Source organism: Bidens hawaiensis, unplaced genomic scaffold (assembly GCF_021521415.1).
Source record: "Bidens hawaiensis isolate Kalapana, Puna unplaced genomic scaffold, B.hawaiensis_p1.1 tig00052405_1, whole genome shotgun sequence".
Lineage (NCBI taxonomy): Eukaryota > Viridiplantae > Streptophyta > Magnoliopsida > Asterales > Asteraceae > Bidens > Bidens hawaiensis.
This window is the reverse complement of record NW_027506220.1, coordinates 53,585-69,193: the sequence shown is the minus strand read 5'-3', so window position 1 is coordinate 69,193 and position 15,609 is coordinate 53,585. Positions and strand designations below refer to the sequence as shown.

The 15,609-nt window shown below is 38.9% G+C and overlaps 1 non-coding gene across 1 annotated transcript; it reads left to right on the top strand.

The window, feature by feature from the left end:
• Window positions 1–689: 689 nt before the first annotated feature.
• LOC143617141 (small nucleolar RNA R71) lies at window positions 690–796 on the top strand. The gene has a single exon (XR_013150776.1). It is a non-coding gene; the product is annotated as a small nucleolar RNA R71 (small nucleolar RNA).
• Window positions 797–15,609: the final 14,813 nt, after the last annotated feature.

Here is a 15,609-nt window from a genome sequence, read left to right as displayed (position 1 = left end):
ATCTCTCCGACGTGACGCTCAATATTAGCTAGAGACGTGGCTTGGTTCTTCAACATAGCATCGTGTTCCGAAAATTTCGCCTCATTTGTCACTCGGTTTCTCTCATCTCGCTTCAGCAGCTCAGCCATCATCTCCTCCAGTGAGGCATTCTTCTCCTCTCTCCCCACTTTTTCCGAATTCTCCTGACCTGAACTCCCCTGCCCGAATAGATTCTCTCGACGTTGGTTTTGGTATTGGGCTTGGTAGCCACTGGCTTGTCCCCCTCGATAGATATTTTGATTTCTCCAGCAAGTGTTCCCGCCAAAGGCGGGGTTTTGATATCTCAACGAATTGTTGACGAAGTCAACCTCTTCCTGATTTCTATCCGGGTTAGCAGGACAGTCAATGGTGTCGTGACCCCCTTGGCAAACCTCACACTTCGCGACGCTTTTAACAGTAAGATCTCTAACGAGTTTGTTCAACGCGTCAATCTGCGCCTGCATGCTAGTGTTCGAATCGACATGAAGTACTCCTCTCGATGACGTGGAAGAATTTCTGCCCTCATAGCTCGCTGCAAGATCATCAAAAAGGACGACACACTCATCAGGATCTTTGTTCTTAAGGAGTTCCCGTTAGCAGTTTGGTTCAACATCTCTCTCACATGTTGTGTGGCTCCATTTTAGAATTTCTCAATGAGCATCCACTTATCTAAACCATGATGAGGACAAGTAATAAGGAGGTCCTTGAATCTTTCCCAAACTTCCTCGAAAGACTCGCCGGACCTCATGCGGAAGGAACAAATCTCCTCACGGAGTCCAACGGATTTAGATGGCGGAAAGAATTTGGTCATGAATTTCTCTTGAAGGCCCACACAAGTGGTGATGGATCCTGCAGGTAGTGACTTAAGCTATTTGTTGGCTTTGCCAGCAAGTGAGAAGGGAAAAAGATGGAGATAGATGGCTTCATCGTTCATGTTGCCGATATTGAAAGTTTCGCAGATTTGAACAAACATGTCGATGTGGTTTGAAGGATCTTCGCTCTCTAGCCCTTCGAATTGGAGTGCGGTTTTGATGAGTTGCATGACGTGGGCAGGAATGGACCAGTTTCCAGCGGCGGCACCATTCGATAAAAGGTAATGCTAGAATGAGGATTCGGAGTCGGCCTACCAAGTCAGCTACTACTCTCCTAGGCGGTTGGTCACCCATGTTCCAATCCCTAGAAGATGCGGAAGAAACAGAAGAAGAAGAAAAAGAAGAAGAAGAAGAAGAATCAGAACATGTTGGTGAAACAGAACGCTCTCTCTCGGGCACGACTTTATCGGTATTGTCAAACGTTTCAAGCTTCGACGGTCCTTGTGAACGGGTATGACGCATACGACTAAAAAAAAGAAAACTGAAATTAACTAGGCTAAAATTAAACTAAAAACAAATAAAAACAAATAAGCAAGTAAAAAAGAAAACAGGTAAGTCCCCAAACTCGGTCGTTCTCTAATCGCCTCAAACCGTGTCCTCGGCAACGGCGCCAAAAAACTTGATGTGCGTAAATATACATACATATATATATATAACATGATTCGCAACTAAGATTTAAAAAACAAACAACCAATCCTAGTTCACACAAACGGCAAGTGTACCGGTCGCGCATAACAAAGAAAAGGAAAGTCTGGATATCGACTCGAAGACACGTGAGAACGGCTCAGATTATAAACCCTAATCCAAGTCCTACCTAAGAATAATAATTTTTTATTGATTTTAAATAAATTAAACTACTTGACTTAACTTAATTTAACTAAATGAATTAACTACACTTAACGAGACTGACTGAAACACTTAACGGAACTTAACGACTGCGACTGACAATGGAGAAAACGTCTACCTAGGTAAGATCATATTGAAGGTCTAACAAGCTAATGGATTGAATGATCTCACGACACCGGTATCTAAGGATGGCACAACTAAGGTTCGCTCAAGAAAGCTAGATCATCTCTCGGTCTCACCAACAAACTTACACTTAATTGATTTTAAGAACAAACCGGGAAACGAATTGCTAAGGTGTTCTAATGTCGACTCTCCTCTCGGTCTCACCGACACACGAACCTAATGGAAACGAATACTACGCAACCAAGTATAGAGGAACAATTTGGTTTAACTTAAACTAGATCAATCGCTCACAAACCCAAAACTGACAAGAACTGAACCCGCTCTCGCGCGATCCTAATCCTAACAAGTAAAAGCTATGAGACGACCATACTTCCTATCACCTCTCGGTCTCTAAGAAGGTGCCTACCCGCTGAATCTAACCAACTAACACACCCATTTAAACCATACGGTTGTACTTCTCGCAAACAATCTCTAAACACAAAGTAAAGAGTCAAACAAGCAGTAATCAATCAAAACTAATCCAATCAATCAAAGCAAAGGGTATATGAGTATGATTAATCAAATCACAGCCACTAAACACAACCTAATTCAATATTAAACTAAACTTTCATTAAGAAATCAAGTCATGATGATCAAACAATCCATATTACTTACTAAAACCTAACAATATTCATCAAACCTAGGTAGAACTAATGAGTTTAGCCTAACGTGATTTTTGGACAGCATGTATACATTAGTTTAAACACCATATTAATCATCATAAACATCATATTAATCATTCAACAATCTATCAAGATCAATAACAACTCAATCTTCAATTCAATTGCAAAAGAAATCAAGTTGAAAGATCAAATCAACAAGTATTGAACATTGAACAAGAACATAAAGTTTTTAGATTGTTTACTACCAATTGTGGCTGAAATAAATGATAAGGAATGATGCTAGTTGTTGTCTCGATTCACCTTTTGCTTCCTTCTTCCTTCCTTAGCACCAAAAACCTTCACAAAATAATTTTCTTCTTGTTGTTTGTTGTCCGATCGGGATTAGAGGGGGTGTTAGGTTTATTATTATTTTTGTTGTTTCACCCTTGCTAGCTGCTCACGTGAGGTTAACACCATCCACACAATCCTAATTTAAAGCTTTGTCTCCTAAAACCAAACACCAACAATGCCGACCACCCAATCAAACAACTTGTTATTTTCTTTTGAGTGCGCTTGGCCGATCGGAGGTAAGGGTTAAAGTCCTTAGGATTTTTTTATATTTTATTTATCTTAATATAATAACATGTAAGGCTTGGATCTTGTGGTCTTGGGTCAGGCCTTGAGTTTTAGTCTTCAAACATGATCATAAAGGCCTCCAATGTCTTGAAAAACCAGAACCTTTTCTCCTTTAAAACTCATAACCTACAACAATTATTAAGCTTTGTAAGATCATGTAAAAACAAGCCATAACTATTATTTATTAAACGATTAAGCACTTAAAATATGATAAAAAGGTGCGGAAAATAAGTGTGTTTTACAACACATCAATCCCCCATCACTTATAATGGTTCGGGGGACTCCAAGTGTTGAAAATATATTACTTTGCACAAAATTGCAAACGAACGTGTGATCATTTATCCTAGTGGCTATCGCCTCAACCCATTTCGACACATAGTTGACGGCCACTAGGATGTATAAATTACCGTGTGAATTCGGGAATGGTCCCATGAAATCAATCCCCCAAACATCAAAAATATCAACTACAAGGATCGGGTTCAAAGGCATCTCATCCCTCTTAGAAATGCTCCCGAGTTGTTGACACTTTAATAGTGTGTCGCGAACTCGTGAGCATCCTTAAACAATGATGGCCAAAAGAAGCCACCCGTGAGGATTTTTCTTGCAGTTTTCTGGCCACTAAAGTGACCCCCACACACGGACGAATGTGCGTGTTCCAACACGGATCTTATATCCTCCTCGGGTATACATCGTCTGATCATTTGATCTGCACCAATCTTAAACAAGTCTAGATCATCCCAAATGTACTGTTTAGCTTGTGACATTAAGTGCTTCTTCTTCCTCCTTGGCCAATGCTCCGGTATATCACCTGAAACTTTAAGGTTAACAATATCATCAAACCAGGGATTTTATGAGACTGCCAAAATGTGTTCATCCGGGAATGACTCATTAATGGGCATGTCTTTGTCTCCATCTTCCACCATAATTCGGGACAAATGATCTACAACAACATTCTCACTTATTTTCTTGTCCCGAATCTCTAGATCAAATTCTTGCAGTAGTAAAACCCATATAATGTGCCTCGATTTTGCATCCTTTTTGTCCATAAGGTACCTGACTGCAGAGTGGTCAGAATAAATAATTACTTTACTACCCCAAATATAAGACCGAAATTTATCTAGAGCATATACTACTGCTAGTAACTCGTTCTCGTTTGTTGTGTAATTCAATTGAGCATCCGAGAGAGTTTTACTTGCATAGTATATGTCAATGGGTTTCTTGTCAACCCGTTAACCCAAAACAGCCCCGATTGCATAATCACGTGCATCACACATTATTTCAAAAGGTAAATTCCAATCGGGTGATTGCAAGATCGGGGCTTCAACTAATTTCAACTTCAAAATGTCAAAGGATGTAGCACATTCTTCATTAAAGTCAAACGGAGCATCCTTTAACAATAAATTACATAATGGTTTAGTGATATCACTAAAACCTTTAATAAATCGTCTATAAAACCCGGCATGCCCCAAAAATGATCTAATGCCCTTGAGATTCTTGGGATGAGGTAGAGTGGAAATAACTTGAACTTTAGCTCGGTCCACCTCAATCCCACGACTCGACACGACATGGCCCAAAACAATCCTCTCTTGGACCATAAAATGACTCTTCTCCCAACTAAGAACCAAGTTCGTTTCAACACATCTTTTCAATACTCTTTCGAGTTGATTTAAACATTCCTAGAAATATGTGCCAAAAAGAGAAAAATCATCCATGAAAATTTCTAAAGAATCCCCCAACATATCGGAAAAAATACTCATCATGCACCTTTGAAAGGTGGCGGGGGGGGGGGGGGGTTACATAGCCCGAATGGCATTCTCCTAAATGTGAATGTGCCATACGGGCACGTAAACGTAGTCTTCTCATGATCTTCAGGATGAATAGCTATATGGTTATACCCGGAATACCCGTCTAAAAAGCAAACAAATTGTGACCAGATATCTTTTCAACAATTTGATCGATAAATGGAAGTGGAAAGTGATCTTTCGATGTTCGCGCGTTCAGTTTTCGATAATCAATACATATACGCCACCCGGTTACCGGCCGGGTGGTGACGTCGTTACCTGAGTCGTCCTTGACGACTTGAATGTACGCTTTTTAGGACCCTGTCTGTGTCAGGCTTACCCACGTGCTGTCCGAGATGGCAAAAATAATCCCAGCGTCTAGCCACTTCAGCACTTCTTTCTTCACCACTTCCCGCATGTTCGGGTTCAACCTCCGATGAGCATCGTGTGTGGGTTTGACATCCAGATCTGTTAAGATTTTATGCATCACAATTGAAGGACTGATTCCCTTCAAATCCGCTATTGTACACCCGATTGCTTCCTTGTTTGCAATCAGCACCTCCATCAAAGCACATTCCAGTTCAACAGATAAAGTAGAAGCTATAATAACAGGTAAAGTTCCATTCTTACCAAGGAAAGCATATTTTAAATGCTTTGGGAGTTCCTTCAACTTGACTTTTGGTGCCTCCTGCAGTGACGGTTTCTGCCCGGTTTCTATTTTCTCGGGAAGTGATTCCACCTGAACTGACCATGGTGGACGGTCTCCTCGCACAGCTCCAACCTCCAGTTGTCTCTCCTCCTCTTCCAGCAACTTGTATGTTTCCACCTGTAACCTGTAAAAAAAACACGTCTCTGTTGTGCCATCCATGCTGACGACAGATTCGTATAGCGGGATGCACTCGTCAATGACATCAGCCATGAAGCACTCTTTATCGACCGGAGAATTATTTCCATGTGTGAAAACATTAATTCTCAACTTACGGTTTCCAAATGCCATGTAAACAGTACCGTTTCTACAATTAATGTTGGCATTTGAAGTGGCCAAAAATGGCCTACCGAGGATAACCGTGGGCTGTTTGGTCATTTCTACCGAATTATAATCGATGACCAAAAAGTCAATTGGAAAGTAAAAATCTTCCACCTTGACGATAACGTCAGTCAGTATCCCCCCGAGGAAGTTTCGGAGTTTGGTCAGCTAAAACAACCGTGGTGGCGGCTGCCCGAAGCCGACCGAAGTCATACTGATCGTATACTACGTGAATATTGGCTTTTGGCCACACATGCTCTGGGCGGTTTGCCACACCTCGGTCTAAATGTGTGGCTAAAGGTCGCTTTTGTAACACATTTGTTATTCGTGTGACTAAAAACGCACCTGTTAGAACTAAAAACACACATGTTAGAACCTTTAGCCACATATATTAGATTTGTGTGATAAAAAAACACACATGCTGGAACCTTTAGCCACTCTTATTCAATTTGTGTGACAAAAAACGCAGATGTTAGCCACATTTTCACAATAAATGTGATATTTATTAGCCACACTTAATAAACTGTGGCCAAATATTATCTATGCCTACAGTAATTTGTTAATGTTGTGGCTAAAGCTAATATATATGGCCACACTTACGGGTATATGTGACCATAGAGTATTGTTTGTTAGCCACTTATAAGTTTTATGTGTAGCTAAAAGTTAACGGTGACATTAAGACAAAGCGTGTGATTATTAGTAGTTAATGGTCACACTTTAATTGTTTCATATGTGGCTAAAAATTAATAAATATGGTCACATTAAAGGTTTATGTGACCATATAACATTGTTTGTTAGCCACTTATAATATTTGATGTGTGGCTAAAAGCTAATAGTGACAACAAAACAACAAATCTGACTATTATTAGTTAATGGCCACACTTTATGCTTCATGTGGCCATCATCTTCACCTCCTCCCAATTGCAAACCTAATTCATAAACATCGATTGAAGCTCAATACTCTTCTTCATCACTTTGCTTCTTTCTCCAAACTTCATCAACCATCATGCGATCAAATCTAACGGGGGTTTTAAACATGATTAATTAGAACCACAGAGATGTGATAAACATGTTAGGGTTTGAGTTTTGTTGAGAACAGTTGGCCGACAGATTTGTTCTCGTTTATTGATTGGTCTGTAACTCGATGTTAAACAATTATTGTTGATCGATTCTTGATTTTCGAATATCTTATTCTGAGTCTAGTTTCCAGAAAGGTAAATTTTGTAATTTTTGGATGAGTGTTGAATACCTTTTATGATTTTACAAAAACATATGTCAAAGCTGATACGGGGAGTTATATTCTGGTCCATTTTTCGGACATCATAACTCCCTAATGGCCAACCCAAACGGGTTGGTTCCACTTCTGGAACTTAGTATTATGAGTTTAAAAGATAACCCAATTGGTCTTACACAATTTGGTTTAATGAGTTGATAGAACCATTAAATTAGTTTTTGTTGCGCAATCTACTGAACTGTTAGTACCTATCTGTAATGGTTGAATTATTTTGAGTTTTTTATGCTTGAGAAAAATATAATAAAAATTGTTTGAGAAACCCGATTCATATGTCATACTGTGGTAAATTTTGTAGAATTTATCCTTAATCTTTTCTTTGTGAATAAAATTAGTTTGTACATGCCAGAATTTGTCTCGTGAACTGAATGATCATAAGTTAAGTTGTATGATGAATATTTGGTTGCTTAGCTATGATATGATGTGTGGATACATGTTAGAACTTTCGCAACTGTTGACATTACTTATTTTCGCCAACGATTCGTCGGGTCAAGTTTGTGGTTGTGTGTGAGTTCATATGTGGGTCTTAGAGTCATGTGTTGTTGAGCATACTCTAATAACTTAAAACACTTGTACTAGGTAACAGTTAGCGAGTCAAATGCATTCATTTGGTTTTGAGAAAACTCTGTTACACGCGACACCAGGCTTTGGATTGAAAACACGGACATACTTGCATACTGGTTTTGAAAACACTAAACATTTGCCTATACTTGTTTTCTGGATTGAAAACACAAAACGTTTTGAAGTATTGGTTATGTAACCTGCTGAAACGGGTAAAAACGAGCTGAACTGCTGATTTTTTACTGCTGAATTGCTGCAAAACTGGTCAAAACGCGTTGAAACGATCTGTTAAGTGCTAAAATGAGCTGTTAAGTGCTTAAACGAGCTGAAAAATTGCTGAAACGAGTTGTTTAACATGATGTTTGCTGTAAAAATGAGCTGTTACGTGCTGAAACGAACTGAAAACTTGCTGAAACGAGCTGTTTAACATGTTGTTTACTGTTAAAACGAGCTGTTAAGTGCTGAAACGGACTGAAAAATCGCTGAAACGAGCTGTTAAGTGCTGAAACGAGCTGTTAAGTGCTGAAACGGACTGAAAAATCGTTGAAACGAGCTGTTTAACATGATGTTTGCTGTAAAAATGAGCTGTTACGTGCTGAAACAAACTGAAAACTTGCTGAAACGAGCTGTTTAACATGCTGTTTGCTGTTAAAACGAGCTGTTAAGTGCTGAAACGAACTGAAATATCGCTGAAACGAGCTGTTTAGCATGTTGTTTGTTGTAAAAATGAATTGTTAAGTGGTGAAACGAACTGGACTAGAACATGAACTTTAATGATAAAACTAAAACTTTTCCCCCGATGTCCTTGTTCAAAAAAAAGACCCAAAACCCATTTTGACCCGTTCCGACTTTGACCCATTTTGACCCGGGCCCGTTATGACCCGAACCTTTTGACCCTGACCCGTTCCGACCCGAACCATAACAACCTTTTTTTTAGTTGATCCGTTCCAACCCTGACACGTTTCGAACCTAACCCGTTTCGACCCAACCCAACCCATTTGCCACCCCTATGTTTAATGTATATCGACGGGTTAGGCGAGTTGTACCTCTAAATACACAATTTAAAATTATATGCATAATGGGCCATTAGAGATTTCAAGGCCTAATATGGCCCATTAGGACATGTATGACTTGTTTTTATCTATTATGGTCTAATATGACTCCCTATAACACGATATAACCCTTAAATATCTAATGTTACATATCACATGCCATAATAGGCCACTAAGAGATTCCAAGCCCTAATATGGCCCATTAGAGCGACTATAACATGAAAAAGGCTATAATGGGCCACTAACACCAACAAGGCCCAATAAGAACTATTGATGAAAGTATCACATGTTATCGGCCATTAACATATAACTATGACTAATGACATTCCTATACAACCTTCTTAGAGCAACTATGATGTGATAAAGGCTATAATGGGCCACAAACACCATTTAAGGTCCAATAAGGCCCATTGATGAAAGTATGACATATTATTGGGCGTTAACCAAACTATGACTCACTAAACTCATATTCAACCCTTTTAGAGCAACTATGATATGATAGAGACTACAATGGGTCACTAACAACAATCAAGGCCCAAGACGGCCCATTAATGCAAAGTATGACATGCTACTGGCGTTAACACCAACTATGAGTCACTACACTCCTATACAACCTGTTAAATTAACTATGCCATGATATAGATATATTGGGCCATTAACAACAATCAAGGCCCAATATGTTCCATTAACAAAAGTATAACATGTTATAGGGCGTTGACACATGACTATTGCTCACTACACTCATATACAACCTCCTTGTAGCGACTATGACATGATAGGTGATATAATGGGTCACTAATACCAATCAACGCCATTTGATGAGACCAACTATGACTCACTACACTCCTATACAACCTGTTAACGTAACTATGACATGATAGAGACCATGCTGGCCATTAACAACAATCAAGGTCCAATAAGGCCCTTTGATGAAAGTATGACATATTATTGGGCGTAACCAAACTATGACTCACTAAACTCATATTCAACCCTTTTAGAGCAACTATGATATGATAGAGACTACAATGGGTCACTAACAACAATCAAAGCCCAAGACGGCCCATTAATGCAAAGTATGACGGCCAACTATGACTCACTACACTCCTATACAACCTGTTAACGTAACTATGACATGAAAGAGACTATATTGGCCATTAACAACAATCAAGGCCCAATATGGCCCATTAATAAAAGTATGACATGTTATCGGGCGTTGACACATGTCTATGGCTCACTACACTCATATACAACCCTCTTGTAGCAACGGGGACATGATAGATGCTATAATGACCACTAATACCAATCAAGACCCATTGATGAATGTATAACATGTTGGGCCATTGACCCAAATCAAGGCCAAATAAGGCCTATTGACGAAAGTATGGTGTGTTTCAGGCGTTAACACCTAACCATGACTAATGACACTCCTATACAACTCTTTTAGAGAAACTGTGACATGATAGATGTTATAATGGGACACTAACACCGATCAAGAACTAGTATGACCCACTAATGAAAGTATGGTTTATTGGGCGTTAACACTGATTAGCACACTCTTATACAACTCTTTTAGAGCAACTATAAATATCACTTGTATTTAGTTTATGTTTTTTTATATTTATTATACAATTTCTTATATTATTTAAGGTTTAAATAGTTGTTATATATATATATATATATATATATATATATATATATATATATATATATGTACTAACAACTCTTTATTTTAATTATTAAAAATAAATTAAATTCAACCCCCTCTTTTCTTCAAAGAATTTTAAATTACCCTCTCATTCTTAAATTTAACTTGATCACATATTTAACCTACCTTTTTTTCTTTCTCTTCATTCATTCTTATTATACTTCTTCTTCATAATCCTCAATCATCAATTCTCTAACTCACTCAATTCTTAATCAAATCCTTTGATTCCGGGCTCTAATGTAACTATTTTTGCGAGAGGAATTCACGTGTGGTGTCGGTTTCCATCAATTCTATCTCGATTTTTACCATATTCGTGTTGAGTGTGAAGAACCCTAAGAACCAAGTTTGGGGATTTTCAATTTTAAGTGTTATTTCTTGTAATTGAAGCTTAGTACATCTTCTTTCTTCGCTAAAAAGGTATGTATTTCGCTTGTTTGATGACAACTGTTTGCTGATAGATTCGTTTTCATTTATTTATTGGTATGTAACATGATGTTAAACGATGATTACTAAACGATTTTTGATCCTGGGATATAACACTATGAGTCTAGTTTCCAGAAAGGTAAAGTTTATAATTTTTGGACACGTTTTGAATAGTTTTTATGATTTTACAAAAACACTGGTCAAAGCTGATTTGGGGAGTTATATTTGGCCTTCCTTTCCGACACCATAACTCCATAATGACAAAACCAAATGGGATGTTTCCAGTTCTAAAAGTTAGTATTATGAGTTTTGAAGACAACCCAATTGGTCTTGCACAATTTAGATTAATGAGTTGATATAACCATTAAACAAGTGTTTGTTGTGCAATCTGCTGAACTGTTGGTACATATCTGTAATGGTTGAATTATTGTGAGTTTTGTATGTATGAGAAAAATATAATAAAATTTTTTTGAGAAACCTAATTCATGTATTCAACTGTGGTAAATTTTATAGAATTTATATTTAATCTTTTCTTAGTGAATAAAATCAGTTTGTACATGCTATAATCTGTCTCGTGAACTAAGTGATCATAAGTTAAGTTGTATGATGAATGTTTGGTTGATTTTCCATGATACGATGTGTGAATACATGTTAGGACTTTTTAGTACAGTTGACATTGATTATTATCACCAACGAGTCGTCGATTAAAGTTTTTGTTTGTGTATACATTATGTCTAATGTGACTGTATGTGATAGTCGTCGTGCTTTGAGGTTTCGCCTCACATTAACCCTTTACTAGTGATGATACTAATATTTTAACAATTTTAGGTTCAAAAAGTTAGAGCCGAAATGGAAAAAGATGAAAGGAAGTCAAGAAACGAGTTGGAAGAACGAGTGAAACGAATGGAATAAATGGAAAAAGAACTTAAGGAAATGGAAGAAAGGAGACAAAAACAATTTGATGAGTTTATGAGAAAGTTTGAGGTCGATAGTAATTAGTATTAGTTTCAAATATTTTGAATTCATAACTTATTAGTGAAGGTTTGTTAATGTAAACTTGCATTGAATTTATGTTATTGGGTTTTCTAAACTTATGAAATAGCCACATTTATCTATGTGTGACCAAAAGTATGATAATAGCCACACTTTATATTACAAAAGCATTATGTGTGACAAACGGTAAGACAATGGCCACACCAAAAACTACAAAAGAGTGTTTGAGTGGCAAGTTCACATTTTTAGCCACATTGACAATAACCTCCAGTGTCTATATGATATGATTGGCCACACAATACATCACTATGTGTGAAGAAAAGTTTGACAATAGCCACATTTTAAATTAGGAAAAACATTATGTGTGACAAACGGTAAGACAATGGCCACACCACAAACTACAAAAGAGTGTTTGACTGGCAAGTTCACATTTTTAGCCACATTGACAATAACCTCCGGTGTCTATATGATATGATTAGTCACCCAATACCTCACTATGTGTGACGAAAATTTTGACAATAGCCACACTTTAAATTACGAAAAGCATTATGTGTGACAAACGGTAAGACAATAGCCACACTATAATCTACAAAGGAGTGTTTGAGTGGCAAGTAAACATATTTAGCCACTTTTAATGTAACATCCAGTGTCTATATCATATAACTAGCCACTCTATTATTAAATTTAAGTGGCCATTTCTTTGCTATATCCACACGGTATAGGTCACAATGCAAGCTTAACACAACCCTATTGGCCACATTATTGTATATTTCATGTGGCTGAAATAATAATTCATGTGGCTATATACGTGCAATGGTCACTCATAGGAAATAGTCATGTGACAATTTTCTACCATTTAGCCACACTTATTGGAGAGGATTCTTGATGGCCAGCAACTAATGCATGTACCCTTTGGCCACACTTATTACCACATAAGGCCACTAAAAACTGTGTGTGGCCATATCATACCCACGGTGTCGCGACCTTTGGCCACATATGACCTGAACAAAATGTGTGTGGCTAAAGGCCTACGGCCGCACTTTTTTCGTGTGGCCGAAGGTCAATTTTCATGTAGTGGTATAGACTTCTCGGGAGAATACTGATGCTTGCTCCAAGGTCTAGAAGCGCCTGTGTCATTTTAAAATCGCCCACTAGAATGGGTATAATGAGCGTTCTCGGATCTTGTAGCTTGATTGGAAGAGCACCCGAAAGGATTGCACTCACATTATCTGTAAAATCAAATTGTTTGGGAATCTAATTACTCCTCTTTTTCGTGTGGCCGAAGGTCAATTTTCATGTAGTGGTATAGACTTCTCGGGAGAATACTGATGCTTGCTCCAAGGTCTAGAAGCGCCTGTGTCATTTTAAAATCGCCCACTAGAATGGGTATAATGAGCGTTCCCGGATCTTGTAGCTTGATTGGAAGAGCACCCGAAAGGATTGCACTCACATTATCGGTAAAATCAACTTGTTTGGGAATCTAATTACTCCTCTTTTGTGTGCACAATTCTTTCAAGTACTTCGCGTAGGCAGGAATATGTTTTATGGCATCTAGAAGGGGAATATTAATTTTAACTTGTTTAAACGTTTCCCACATTTCTTCTTGTTGTGGGACCCTTTTGGATGCCATCTTCGCCTTAGATGGCGCCAATAAAGCATCGGGATAGGGAACGGTTTTCACTTTATCCTTGCCCTTAGAGTTGTTGGTGTCATATCTCTGGACCGGTTTATTAATATTATTTTCACTTTTATTAGATTCATTTAATTTAACAGGTTCTGGCTCGTCGTCACTGTCGATATTTTCATCAATTTCTTCCACACCCCCTCAACCAATGGTGGCGGAACCCCAACTTTATTATCATACGTATTTTCCATTTTTCTTAAAATACTTATCTGGTTAATGTGTTTTTTCGAACTCGAGCTGTAGTGGTTCAGGTTGACCGTAGTATCACTCGGGAGTTGACCCGCGCTCTTCTGAAAATGTGCCATATCCTCTGCGAGCTAACCAATCTGCTTTGACATTGCCTCCGCTAACTTATCCTGTAACTCAAACTATTTCTTCGTTTCAGCCTGATTATCTGTCACAATCTTAAGCAAAGCATCCAACTTTGAGTGCACTGACTCATCTGCATTTCCCGAGGACCCTTTCTGATGTTCCTGACTACCCGATGAATTACCACCCCGGTTACCATCTCTATTATACCCCCCCACCCCCACCCCCGGTTTTGATTATACGAACCCTGCTGCTGATAACCGCCTTGGCGGTAAATCTCATGCGATCTGTTCTGGTTCGATCCCTAAAAGTTCGGGTTTAACTGAGTAGACGCGTTCCCATATCGAAAGTTCGAGTGATTCATCAAGCCCGGGTGATAAGTGTTTGAATTAAACCCTTGGCCCTTGGAATCCCCGTAGGCATAGTTAACCTCCTCGGACTCGTCCTCCTCGTCATCATAAAACTCGGGCAATTTTCTGACTTATGCCCGAGTTCACCACATTCATCGCATACCGGGAATTTTACTGCAACTTTACCAACCTCTTTCTTTTTACCCTTTCTGTACCTGGCCAGTTCCCGTTCCAATTCAGCAATTCTTTCGGATTCACTCGTGACTGACTTTACTGATCTGGAAGAAGTCTGGTGTCTTCGTCTTTCTGCTGCTACTTCTGCTTTAGAATCTTCACACATAAAATCCAGAAAATCCCAGTCATCTTCCTTGGGTTGGTTCAATAGTTGACCATTACACGAGGCTTTCAAGTGTTTTCTATCCTCGTATATCAACCCCTCCATAATACACTTCACCAATTCCCGCAATTCAATTTGGTGGTGTGAGCATTTTCTGATCATCTCTTTGAATCTGGTGAATGCATCGTGAAACAGTTCGCCCGATAATTTTGAAAAGTGGCGAATTTCCATTCGGGCCTCGTTTATCTTCGATTGTGAGTAATATTCATTAAGAAACACATGATGCATCTCGGCGCAATTAGCAATATTGTGCATCGGTAGGAAGTTAAACACGTGTTTTGCTTTGTCTTTTAATGAAAACTGGAATAACCGCAACCAAACCTCGTCTTGGTCAAACGTACCGTCACCAATCGACCCGCAAATAGCCAAAAAATCGAACAAATGAGAATACGGGTCCTCGTAAGCCATCCCGTGGAAACGTGGCACGATATTAATGTAAGATGGCCGGGACTTAAAGGTCTGTTGTCCCGGCACTCTCACCTGTGGGACAATCGGGGATGCTCCATCTGAAATATCAGGTCTGAACCGACTGTTAACACCCTGAACTGGGGCTACAAAATTCCTCCTTCGCCCCCCCCCCCCCCCGGGGTTCAGCAAACCACCTATGTTAATCTGAATACCCCGAACTCTGTCGACCCTTTCTGCCTTGTTAAACCTGTTTCGCCCATTACCGTTTCTTCCCCCATTTATGTTAACGGCCTCACCCTGTATCTAATTCACTGGCGCATCCACCTCCTCTTATTCCCAATCATTAATTCCCTCGTTTATCGGCTCAAACCCCTCATTCTGTCTAACTCGCCAATTTGCCTCGTTATTACCTTCAAAACCTTGACCCGCATCAGTCTCTTCCCCTTATTCTTCATCTTCTGTATGGATAATGACATGATCCTCATCATTATT